The sequence below is a fragment of the Suricata suricatta genome, chromosome 1 (genome assembly GCF_006229205.1).
Source record: "Suricata suricatta isolate VVHF042 chromosome 1, meerkat_22Aug2017_6uvM2_HiC, whole genome shotgun sequence".
Classification (NCBI taxonomy): domain Eukaryota; kingdom Metazoa; phylum Chordata; class Mammalia; order Carnivora; family Herpestidae; genus Suricata; species Suricata suricatta.
The window spans coordinates 50,826,486-50,837,077 of record NC_043700.1 but is presented as its reverse complement, the minus strand read 5'-3'; the positions used below and the strand labels follow the sequence as shown (position 1 = coordinate 50,837,077).

The following is a 10,592-nucleotide window of genomic DNA, read 5'->3' as shown; positions in this document are numbered from 1 at the left end:
TATGTTGAGTTTTGTAAGAAACTGCCAAAATGTCTTCCCCCATGGCTGTTTCAGTTTGCATTTTTATCAACAGAGAAAGTTCCTATTGTTTCACATCCTCACCAGCATTTGATATTGTCAAATGGTGGTTTGGATTTGGGTCTTGTAATAGATATGCAGTGGTATCTTATTGTTTTAATTGGTATTTCTCTGAACATATGTTTATTTGCCATCTGTATATCTTCTTTAGTAAGAAGGTATTTTTCTTTCACTTTTGAAGGATAATTCTGCTGTGCGTAGAATTCTAGGTAGGCAGTGTTTATTTTTTCTTTTAATATATCATATATTTGATCTACTATCTTTTTGTTTGCATTATTTTAGAAAAGAAACTTAGTGTCCTTCTTAACTTGTTCCTCTGTAAGATGTCCCTCTCCACAAACTTCTTTCAGGATTTTCTATTTGTCTTTACTTTTCTTCAATTTGAATATAATACAGGTACATCTCATTTTATTATGCTTTGTTTTTCTTCACAGATAGCACATTATTTTACAAGTTGAATGTTTGTGACAATCTTGTATTAAGCAAATCTATTGGCACCATTTTTTAACAGCATTTGCTCACTTTGTTTTTCTGTATTAACATGTGGTGATTCTTGAAATATTTCAAACTTTTTCATTATTATTATATTTATTATAGTGATCTCTAATCAGTGATCATAAATTTCATTATTGTTATTGTTTGGGATTGCCATGAATGGTACCTATTCAAGACAGTGAACTAAGGAAGCTATGTTGAAGCCAATGTTCATTTATCATTTTGAAAACAATAAGCCTCTTACGAGTTATGCTTAGTCTACTTTGCCTGTGCTCTATAGAGAACAGCAAAGCCTGATGACTGCACTTCTCTTTACAACACAGTTTACTGAATATTTGAAGCCCACTGTTGAGATTTACTACTCAGAAAAAAGATTCTTTCCAAAACAAGACTGCTCACTGACAATGCATGCGGTAACCCAAGAGCTCTGATGATGATGTGTAAGGAGAGTAATGTTGTTTTCATGCGGGCTAACACAGCATCCATGCCGCAGCTCATAAATCAGGGACTAATTTTGACTTTCAAGTCTTTTTATGTAAGAAATACATTTTATATGCCTCTGGCTACCATAGATCATGATTCTTATGATGGATCTGAGCAAAGCAAATTGAAAACTTCCTGCAAAGGGTTCACTATCTTATTACATTAATAACATTCATGATTCATGGGAAAAGGTCAAAATACCAACATTAACGGGAGTGTGGAAGAAATTGATTCAACCCTTGTTGACGACTTTGAGGGGTTTAGGACTTCAGTGGAGGAAGTGACTACAGATGTGGTAGAAATAGAAAAAATACTAAAATTATAAATGGGGACTGGAGATGTGGCTGAATTTCTGTAATCTCATGATAATACTTTTAACTAATGAGGAGTTGCTTCTAATGGAATGGCAAAGAAAGTCGTTTCCTAAAATAGAATGCACTCTTGATGAATATTCTGTGAAGATTATTGAAATGACAACAAACAATTTATAATATTACATAAATATAGTTGACAAAGCCATAGTCTGGTTTGAGAGAAATTACTCCAATCTTGAAAGTTCTTTTTTTAACTTTTTTAAAATTTTTTTATTTATTTTTGAGAGAGAGAGAGAGAGAGACAGGCAGCATGAGCAGAGGAGGATCAGAGAGAAGGGTAACACAGAATCTGAAGACAGGCTCCAGGCTCTGAGCTGTCAGCACAGAGCCCAATGTGGGGCCCGAACCCACGAACCGTCAGATCATGACCTGAACTGAAGTCAGACGTTTAACTGACTGAGCCACCCAGATGCCTCAAAAGAAGTTCCACTGTGAGTAAAATTCCATCAAACATCACTGCATACTACTGAGAAATGATTTGTGAAAGAAAAAGCCAATAAATGTGACAAACTTTATTGTTGTCTTCTTTTAAAAAATTGCCACAGCTACCTCAACCTTCGGCAATTACCACCTTGATTCATCAGCAAACAACAAAATCAAGGTAAGACTCTTCACCAACAAAAATATTTCAATTCATTGATGGTTAAGATTTTTTTAGTATTAAGTATTTTTTAAGTAAGCTATTAACATTGTGTTTTTATACATTAGACTATTGCATACTTAACAGACTACACTGTGGTGTAAACTTTTGTATGGGGGAACCAAAAAGTTCAATTGACTGAGGTTCATATGTAGCATCCTATCTACACATAGTCTATTTTAAATTGATGATCACTTAAGTTTGAATGTATTCTAAAAGAACTACATTTTTACTTCCCTGTCCCATGTTATATGAATATGACATCATATTTTATATCTTTTTATTTTGTGAATACCTTAAATAACTTTTGTAGATATAATTGATTTTTATAATTTTGTCTTTTAGTCTTTTACTACATAAGTGATTGATCTATTACCTTTATTATATATTTGCTTTTACCAGTGAATTTTTCTTTCATAATTTTCTTCTAGTTATGGTTTTTCCTTTTCCACTTAAACAAGTCTTTTAAACATTTCTTGTAAGGCTGTTTTCATGTTGATAAGCTCCTTTAACTTTTGTTTGCCTGGAAAATTTTTATCTCAATTCTGACTGCTAATCTTACTGGGTAGAGTATTCTTGGTTATAGGTATTTTTCCTTTCAACACTTTGAATGTATCATGCCAGTTCCTTTAGACCTATAAACTCTCTGATGAAAAATCAGCTGATGGCCTTCTAGGGTTTTCCATGTATATAATTGTTTGTTTTCCTCTTGCTGCTTTTAAGATTATCTCTTTACTTTTAATTTTTCCTGTTTTAACTATTACTTGTCTTAGTATTGATTTCTTTTCATTAATTTTTTATGGGGCTCTTTGTGAATCCTTATTCCACATATCTGTTTCCTTCCCCAAGTTAGGGAGGTTTTCAACCATTGTTTCTTCAAATAATTGTTCTGCCCCATTCTCTCTCTCTTACCCTTCTGAAACTCCTATAATGAGAATGTTAATATGCTTGATGTTGTCCCAAAGTCTCTTAAATAATGCTCACTATATTTTTCTTTTTGGTGTTCAGTTTAGATAATTTCCACTATCCTGTATTCCACAATGTGAATCCATTCTTCTACATCCTCTAATTTGTTGTTGATTCTCTCTAGTGTGTTTTTCATTTTAGTTGTCTTATTCTAAGCTCTGTTTTGTTCTTTTTACATTTTCTATATCTTTGTTGAAGCTCTCTTGAGTTAATTCACTTGTATTTCAAGTCTGATGAGCAACTTTTAACCATTGTCTTGCACTCTTTACCAGGTAGATTGCATATTTCCATTTTACTTAGTTCTTTTCTTCTGAGATTTTCTTGTTCTTTCATTTGGAACTTATTCTTCTGTCTCCTCTTTTTTCACAGACTCTCCGTGTTTGTTTCCACGTGTTAGGTAGGTCAGCTTTGTCTCTTGATCTTAAAAGTAGTGACCTTGTGTAGAAGGCATTCTGTGAGGTCTAAAATGTAGTACCCCAACCAAGAGAACATGGTGCTCCAGGAATGTCTCTTTAGTGAGTTGTGTGTGCCTTCTGTTGTGACTGAGCCAGGATCATGGCAGGCAAGTTGATGTGCAAGGCTGACTTTTGGTGTGGCTGATTGAAAGGTCAGGCATTCTTGTAGGTGAGTCTAGACCCCAGCACAACCAGCTTGAGAGGCCTAACTACAACTACTCTGGGTGTGCTATTAGGCAGGTTGGTCTTCCTTCAAAGGGCAGAAGTTTTTATGGAAGAGAATGTGTCCTTTCAAAGGCAATACCATGTGCGATAGGGCAGTAGTCTCTTCGAGGGAATGCTAGTCTTGATCAAGGCTTCCTCATTAGCATGCTGTTTTGGGATCCATTTTGGAAGGATGCCTAATGAGGTAAGAAAGGCCAGGTCCACCAGGGAATGCTAGGGCAGGGCAAATGTGCCAGCAAGGTACATGATGAGTGTCTGAACTGGCTCCCCTAAGAGTTGGTCCAGCTAGACTGGAGGAGAACAAGAAAAAGGGTGCCAAATGGACCTTCTGTTCCCAGGGAAAGTGTCTACAAATCTCTGCTCCTCTGACAATGCCCCAAATAATCAATAAATCACCTTTGCCTTTAACTCAGGTGTTTTCAAACTGCTGCCTCTATGATGAGTCTTAGAATGGAATGTTATAGTTTGCTGGCCAATTAAGAATGTTTTCAGTTTCCTATAAACCTCGGCTCTCTATGTTAAGCCTAGTGATTTTTTTAAAGCCAGACTTTATAGGGGACAGTCTTCCCAGTGTAGATTCCCAAGTTGGGGGAGTGATCAATGTGGGGATCAATCAACTCGCTTCTGAGGAAGGACCTTGATGCCCATGATCTCCCTCCCACTTGTGGGTTGCCATGCTAAGAGTTTCTGCCTTCCTTTTTGAAATATTTTGGTCACTTTTATCTTGGACAAACAACTCATTTTGTTTACCTCTCATTTCACTGGTTACTTCATCTGCATATTCTTAGCTGGCTACTCTCCTTATCTACAATATATGCACTTAATTTATCCTAGTTTTTTATTCTCTTCTAGTCCCTATTTTATCTTTCTTGTTCCCTTTCTTTCTTCCTTCCTTTTGTGATATCATGGCTATTAATGTCATCAGTGTGTTAGCCATTGATATATCCCCAGTCCATATCTCATATTGGGTGCTTTTTATTTATTTGTTTATTTATTTATTTATGTATTTTCAGCATGGACTATTTATTCAAATAATTAATATTATATTTATAATGAATAATCATACTTACCATATATTTATACAGTCCTTGCAAATTTATAATACTGTCCATTGTAGTATGTCTATATACATCTGTGTATATACATATGTAAAAGAAAAACAAAATTCAAATATTTCATAAGGGTGGTGAATTAAATTACTTTTAGCTTCTCTTCCAAGAATCACTATTTCATTTTTTTAAATTTATTTAGCGATTCATCACTGCCGTATGACATCCAGTGTATGTTGACTAACTAGAACTTAAATTTAAATAAAAACTGATATATATACATATATGTACATAAATATGGTATAAAGGAAAATATAGTGAAAGATTTTATTACCTAAATTGTCAAGATTCTGTTTTATTTTGTATGTGGTCTATGATTTCTGTTTTATTTTTTTCTTTGCTAAAACCTTGAGAAAAAAACTCAAATTATATCTACATCTGAAACTCTGAAAAACAGATGCCATTAAACCATTATCATGTCAGACAAACTTAGCAAATGCTCCTTGTATAGTTAATAATAAATTTCTCTGAAGTTATAACAAATATGACTCCACATGTTTATGTAAATAAAGATCCACCCCTGGTTCACATTGCATTAGACTTAATTGTGCTTCTTAAGTTGATTTTTCATTAGAGCAGTTGCTCTCTACCTACTGTTTTTGTATTTGGTGTTGTTACTATCTTTACTTTATTACAGAAATTAAACTGGTGGACCTGAAGAAAATAACATTCTTGGATAAGTCTGTTTTTGGAGGTATGCTAAATTTTTCCTATATCACTTGACATCCATATAAGTTCAATTGGACTATCAAGTTTTGATAAGATACAGACCAAGTTTTTTAGCAAGATTACATAATAGATTGTTCTAATTGCTTAATATTAAATTATATCAGGAAGAACACAAAAATTGGTTGTCTCATTTTTGCAGATGCTGAGGTTAATGCATATATTTAGGTATTAATAGCTAACTGATTCTATTGGTGGAGTACTGTAACTAATTTTTCATGTCATGAGTTTCCCACTGATGACATCAATTGATTATCAAAATGAAATTTCTCTACTGAAAACAAACTGAGGGCTTAAGGGGGAGGAGGAAATGGAAGGGGAGTGATGGTCATGGAGGAGGGCACTTGTGGGGAAGTGCACTGGGTGTTATATGGAAACCAACTTGACAATAAACTATAAATTAAAAAAAAGAAATTTAAAGAAAGAAATTTCTCTACAATGAAATTGTTAGGCAATTATGATTAGCACAATTATTGTGAAAAAGAACTCAAAGTTTTCCTATTCCTGAACTTTATACTTTGATATGACAAAATTCAATTATCTCAAATGAAACTTAATATATGAAATTAAATAATATATGCCAAGAAAGCTTTATGGGTTGATCTCAATTCTAAATTGCTATTCAAAGCTAATTTTCCCACCACTTCACCCACAGAAAAATTGACTGCAAGTCCTTCTCTGAAAAATGGCACCACCTAAAATATAATCATTAATTTAATAGAGAGAAAGGAATACCAAACACACTCTATATTTTAAGTAAGCAATATTGTAATGATATTTAAAGATAGAAAGTGCTCCTAGTAAACCTGAAGAAGCCAATATATCTTATGGAGTCAAAGGATTCACATACGGTATATGATTTAACTAGAAAGGCTGTATCACGATACATTAAGCAAATTCTCTACAAATAAAACATAAAACATAAATGATTTTTAGTATAACATTTATTTGAAACCCAGTGATAATAATTTTTTACTTTGTTTTCTCTTCTTTTCATAAATGACCCAGGACATTTTTCTATGGCATAACTGTCTTAGATTCTGAAGGAAGATATTAAATAGATGTCAAAGATACATGATTTCTAAAATTTTCTTTGAAATTAAAAATGTTTTTTATTTTCTCCCCAAGTTATCAAAATATTAGTAAAATGTAAAACATGCAAATTTAAGCTATACTATGTGGTGCTGATACATGTATATATTGAAAAATAATTATAATAAGTTAGTTAGCACTTCCATCCCCTGATGCATATTTTTTTGTATATGTGTGGTGATATAACATTTAAGATCTTCTCTCTTAACTACTTTCAAGTATCCAATATGGTTGTATTAAACTTAGTGACCATGCTATATGTTAGATTCCCAGAACTTATTCCTCTTATAGCTGTAAGTTCATACCCTTTGACCAACATGTCCCAATTTCCCCTCTTCTCAGGCCCAGACAATCACCACTCTATTCTCTCTTGCTATGATGGTGGCTTTTTTAGATTCCACATAGTGACATATCACACAGCATTTGTCTTTTTCTGTCTGATTTATTTCTCTGTCTGATTTATTTTGCCTTATTTCACTTAACACCCTCAAAGTTCATTCATGATGTCAAAAAAGGTAGGATTGCTTTCTTTTTTTTTTCTGAATATTATTCCATTTTATATATGCACTGCATCTTCTTTAACCATTCATACCTTAATGGACACTTGTAACTTAGGTCATTAATGGAAACTTATAACTTAGGTCATTTTGAATAATACTGAAATAAACATGGGAACACCAACTCCTCAACAGTGCACAAGTGTTCCCTTTATTCCAATTCTTGACAACTTGTTACAGCTTATCTTCTTGATGATAGCCCTTTTAATAGGTGTGAGATGATATCTCACTGTGGTTTGGATTTGTTTTTCCTTGATGATTAGTGATGCTGAGCCTCTTCTCATGTACTAGTTGATAATTTACAAAATGTCTATTCAAGTCCTTTATTAATGTTTTAATCAGATTTTTAAAAAATGATATGCGAAGCGCCTGGGTGGCTCGGTCGGTTGAGCCTCTGGCTTCGGCTCAGGTCAGATCTCACGTTCGTGGGTTCGAGCCCCGCGTCAGGCTCTGTGCTGACTGCTAGCTCAGAGCCTGGAGCCTGCTTCCGGTTCTGTGTCTCCCTCTCTCTCTGCCCCTCCCCCTCTCATGCTCTGTCTCTCTCTGTATCAAAAATAAATAAAACATTAAAAAAATGACATGCATATGTTCTTTAGATGAATTGTATAATAACCCCTTACCAAATAAGTGGCTTGCAACTATTATCTCTTATTCTCTGGGTTGGTATTTCAGTTAGTTGATTATTTCTATTTCTTTGCAGAATCTTTGTAGTTTGATCTAAGCATATTTATTAATGTTATCAATTGCTTATTATCCTTTTGATGTCATATTTTTAAAATTGTTGCCAAATCCAATGACAAAGATATTTTTTCCTATGTTTTCTTCTAGGAGTTTACAGTTTGGGACTTCCATATCTATCCTAAATTCATTTTGATTTGAATTTTGTGTCTGGTATAATACAAGTTTCCAAATTCATTATTTTGGATGTTAATATGCAATTTTCCCAATATCTTTTATTGAAGAGACTATCCTTCCCCCACTCTATATTCTTGATTCCCTTGTTAAATATCAGTGGACTATATAGGCATGGGATTATTTCTATTCTTTTGATTCTGTTCTTTTAGTCTATGTGTCTGATTTTATGCAGTAGTACCATACTGTTTTGATTACTGTCGTTTTGTAATAAAATTTAAAATAAGGAATGTGATGACTCTATCTTTATTATTTCTTCTCAGGACACTTTAGGTGTTTGGATTTTTTTGAAACTCCATACAAAATTTTAGGATTACTTTATGTCTGTGAAAAATATTATTGTAGTTTTAAGAGATTGTAATTAATCTGTAGGTAGTTTTAGTTATATGACATCTTAAAAATGTTAATTTTTTGATCCATGAATATGGGATATCTTTCCCCTTATCTGTGTCTTCTTCAGTTTCTTCAATCAATGTCTCATATTTTTCACTGTACAGATATTTCAAGTCTTGATTAAATTTATGGTAAGAATTTTATTGTTTTTGAGATTGTTTTCTTTATTTCTCTTTCAGATTTGTTAGCATATGAATGTGATCCTGGAGAATGTTCCATGTGCACTAGAGAATGTGTATTCTGCTGCTCTTAGATGAAATGTCCATTTATCACTGTTGGGAATGAAACAGAAAGAGTCCTGTTGGCTCCAGGCTCCAAGCTGTCAGCCTGACACAGGGCTCAAACCCACGAACTGTGAGATAATGACTTGAGCTTTAGTTGAACATTCAGCTACCTGAGCCACCTAGATGCCCCAGAAGTTTGTAACTCTTAATTCCTTTCATCTATTTTGCCCACCCACCTACCCACCACCCCTCAGGCAACTGTTCATTCTCTGTATTTAAGAGTCTGTTCTTTTGTTTGTTTTGTTTTGTTTTGTTTTTTGGATTCCACATTTACGTGAAATCATACAATATTTGTCTTTGTCTGACTTAATCTCACTTAGCTTAATACCCTCCAGGTCCATCCATGTTGTCACAAATGGCAAGATTTCATTGATTGTTTTTATAGCTGAGCAATATTTCATTGTATATATACACCACATCTTTTTTATTCATTTATCTATGATGGACATGGCTTCCTTCCACATTTTGACTATTATAAATAATGCTGCAATAAGCATAGGGGTATATATATCTTTCTGAATTACTGTTTCCATATTCTTTGGGTAAATACCCAGTAATTGCATAACTGGGTCATATGGTATTTCTATTCTTAAGTTCTTGAGCAAACTTCATACTGTTTTGCACAATGCTTGCACCAATTTATGTTCCCACCAAAAGTGCACAAAGGTTCCCTTTTCTCCTTTTCCTCACCAACACTTATTATTTCTCGTCTTTTTGATACTAGTCATTGTGAATGGTGCAAGGTCCGAATCTTCATTCTTTTTTAAATCTACTCATTATGGACCATATACTTAATACCTACCCAAAGAATTCTTATGTAAAAGATGATGTTTATGTAAAATGATCCTCTGTGGGAATGTTTGGAATCTAGCACAGTAATATGTTTATGTAACAGTTCAGAATAAAAAGAAAACCCAATCTCCAGCACAAAGTGATGAGGGTTTTTTGTTTGTTTTGTGGTTGTGGTTGTGGTTAATATAAAAAACAAACAGCAGGAGAACAACAGGAGAAACCTGTGGGGAGCAGCAAAGATCTCAGCTGCTTGGCCATTTGCTAGCCAGATTTGTCACTCCCTGAGGGGAGTTCCAAAATAGGCAGGGGAGCACCACTCCCTGTCAGAGGAGAAGCCAGAAGATCAAAGATCAACCACCTGCAGGCAGGGTAACTTCAGCCCCTCAGACGCTGTGCTAAAACACTTTAGTCTGGTTCCCCTTTTACTCCAGTCTTAATTCCTTAACCCTGTTTCCTAGCAACTGACCTAGGTCAGCTGCCTTGTTTTCCTGCCTTGAAACCTTATAAGAAACAGTTTTCTGAATAAAGCTCTCTCCTTCTTGCCTGATCGGAAACCGTGAGTTGTGTCTTTACTCTCTGTGTGTCCCTTTTCCTGCCCTTTCTCTCCCTCCCTCAGGAAAAGAACCCAGGAGGACTCTCCACCCTGCCGGTCAGGGTGGATGAGACAGGTACCGCTGAACGTGGGGATCGGGCTTCGGTTAAGACAAAACCTAACAGAGGGCCATAGGGAGGGGAAGGGGAAAAGAGAGTTGGAGAGAGAGAGGGACACAAATCATGAGAGACTACTGAACACGGAAAAAGAACCGAGAGCTAATGGGGGAGGGGGAGGGAGGAAGGGTGCGATGGTCATGGAGGGGTGCCCTTGTGGGAGAAGCACTGGGTGTCATATTGAAACCAATTTGACAATAAACAATTATTTTAAAAAATAATTAAAAAATAAAAATCGAACAAACAGCAGGTAGCCTTGTTATGTTTTCAAGAGTCTTTAAATAAAATGAAAGATGGCAGAGA

At 34.7% G+C, this 10,592-nt stretch overlaps 1 long non-coding RNA gene across 1 annotated transcript; it reads left to right on the top strand.

Annotated features, from left to right (window-relative positions):
* The first annotated feature begins 2,016 nt into the window (after window positions 1-2,016).
* Window positions 2,017-8,766, top strand: LOC115286964. Its single transcript, XR_003906342.1, has 3 exons — window positions 2,017-2,031; window positions 5,463-5,519; window positions 8,685-8,766. It is a non-coding gene; the product is annotated as an uncharacterized LOC115286964 (long non-coding RNA).
* The last annotated feature ends 1,826 nt before the right edge of the window (window positions 8,767-10,592 follow it).